The sequence below is a fragment of the Montipora capricornis genome, chromosome 6 (assembly GCF_036669925.1).
Source record: "Montipora capricornis isolate CH-2021 chromosome 6, ASM3666992v2, whole genome shotgun sequence".
Classification (NCBI taxonomy): domain Eukaryota; kingdom Metazoa; phylum Cnidaria; class Anthozoa; order Scleractinia; family Acroporidae; genus Montipora; species Montipora capricornis.
The window spans coordinates 57,086,411-57,088,910 of record NC_090888.1 but is presented as its reverse complement, the minus strand read 5'-3'; the positions used below and the strand labels follow the sequence as shown (position 1 = coordinate 57,088,910).

General features: G+C 45.0%; 1 non-coding gene across 1 annotated transcript; it reads left to right on the top strand.

The window, feature by feature from the left end:
- The first annotated feature begins 8 nt into the window (after nucleotides 1–8).
- On the top strand, nucleotides 9–81 carry Trnai-gau (transfer RNA isoleucine (anticodon GAU)). Its single transcript has one exon. It is a non-coding gene; the product is annotated as a tRNA-Ile (tRNA).
- The last annotated feature ends 2,419 nt before the right edge of the window (nucleotides 82–2,500 follow it).

Sequence of the window (2,500 nt, the reverse complement as noted above, 5' to 3'; positions counted from 1 at the left end):
TTCCACCTGGTCCATTAGCTCAGTTGGCAGAGCGTGGTGCTGATAACGCCAAGGTCGTGAGTTCGAGCCTCACATGGACCAAAGCACTCGTTATTTTCTTTTCTTTCTCATGGCGTGTGACAGTAAATTGCGTCCCTGTCCATCCACTACAGAAGTGTTTTCGGCCTGTTGGTCTAGTGGCATGATTCTCGCTTAGGGTGCGAGAGGTCCCGGGTTCAACGTCCGGACAGGCCCCTCGCAAGCTAGATTTTACCAATCACGCCTAGCTGGCAGTATTCGGATCTTTCACGTCTTTGCAAAATGGCCTTCAGGCCAACTCGTTGAATGTGTTTGCCCATAAGAAGCTGACAATTCCAACTGTGGGTATCTATGGATATTGGCAGAGGACCCATCGTTGGTTTAACCCCAAAAACTTTGATCTCCTTCTGTTTAAACACTTCTTTCTCGGACGACGAAAGAAAGGCTCAACAAGTTTTTACTTTCTCACTTCCAAGCACTTTCTTACCACCTGTGCTTGAAGGATAGACGCCACGAAACACTGGACCCTGCAAGAAAATTGCATGCCCTATTTTCGGCAAAAATTAATGAAGGTCTTACGCATATTTTTCAACAGCAGATCTTCCTGCCAGTCTTGTTCGTTTCCTCCGTCATTCAGCCTTCAAAAAAAGTCCAATTTGTGTGCTGCAAGTCAAGAATGTGCCACAGAATTCCCTCACCACTTCCATCTATTGGGACTCCAACTAGGCAAGTGATTTTTAGCTCCAAGACGCCGAAGCTCCGTTTCAGTTACTTCAAAGAACAAATGTCATGACAACGGAAAAAACGGTGGTTTGTTCACCGTGCCACACGGTAAGATGTGTCAGAAACTAATACTTAGGCGCCAATTGGACTTGAGAGCCATGACTTCCTTTTCACAAAACAAGCGGCTCTTTTGTTTGTACCAACTATGTTATTCAAAAGACCAGCATGGTGTGACCAAGCGCAAGAAAAAGCAGCTTGAGATTGTTTGAGCTCGGAACATTTGCCAAATTTGATCGCACGTGGAGAATCCGGGCATTGATCCCGGTACCTCCCGCATGCTAGAAGAGGGCGCTCTACCATTTGAGCTAATTCCCCATTACAACGATCCGAGTCTTAGTTTAAAGCGATCGTTGAAAGATCGCAATGACCGTTCCTGCTAGTAATTCATGCCGCGTCGTTTCAACGACGTTTCAATTTTGATTCCGGCAGAGAAGAAACGCTACTAAGAAGGAAACAAAGAATTAAAAAGCAAACTTTTCTTACACCTGGGCTTGAAGGATAGCCGCCACGAAACACGGACCCTGCCCCAAGAAATTGCATGCCCTATTTTCGGCAAAGAAATTATTGAAGGTCTTAAGCCATATTTTTCAAGAAGATATCTTACAGGTCTTTTTCAGATTCCTTCGTCATTCAGCCTTCAGAAAAACGTCAATTTGGCTCCAAGTGAAGAATGTGCACAGAATTCCCTCACCACTTCCATCTATTGGGACTCAAACTAGGCAAGTGATAGTTTTTTTTCCAAGACGCCGAGCCCATTCAGTTTACTCCTTCAAGGAGGTTCAAGTTTCAAGGAATCCAACGTTTTCAATTTTTATTCCTAGGCAGAGAAGAAACGCGACTAGAAGGAACAAAGATTTAAAAAAAAGCACTTAGCTTGCGTAAATTAAGTGGCAGAAATGACCGACTCCCCATCCCTCACCACATTGCCATCCAGTGTGCACAAACATGGCGGTTTCCGTGGTTCCATCATGAGTATTCTTCGGCGCAAAGTTCGCGATTCGTGTGTCAAACTTAACACGTGCCCTTCAATCCTTGGATAAACACGTGTTTTTCCTCGGTAGTATAGTGGATAGTAATCCCCGCCTGTCACGCGGGAGACCGGGGTTTTCGATTCCACCGCCGGGGAGGAGAGGATGATTTTTGTCCTTATGCGACAGTGGCTGCCCTTCAAAGCAAAGGATTCTGAAGACGTGCAAGGCTGCTTTCCTCAAACATTACGAAGACAGAGAAAATGAACTGGTGAGGAAGTTAGCCAACAGCCACAGCATAGTCCAGCATATCCAGAACCCCCCCCAACTCTCCCCCCAAACCACTGGATAACCAATCCTCCATTATATTGCACAATGACCTTACAAAAGGCCATTTCCGAGTTCATATCCGCCTCCTCCATGCCATATCAAGCATATCCAGTCTCCACACAACCCACTGGATCAACAATCCACCATTATATGGCACTTAGACCTTTACAATAGGCCACTTCCGAGTTTCATATCCGCCTCCTCTTTAAAGCGAGTCTAAGTGCAAATTTTTTGTGATTTCAATTGGTTCACTTTACATATGAATGAAACACTAATTTTTATAAGAAAAACTTCGCACTTAGACTCTCTTCCTTTAAAGTAGGAGGCAGACATAAACTCGGAAATGGCCTCATACCCACAGTTACGTCAACCTGTTTGTCATTGATGTGCCACCAAGAGAT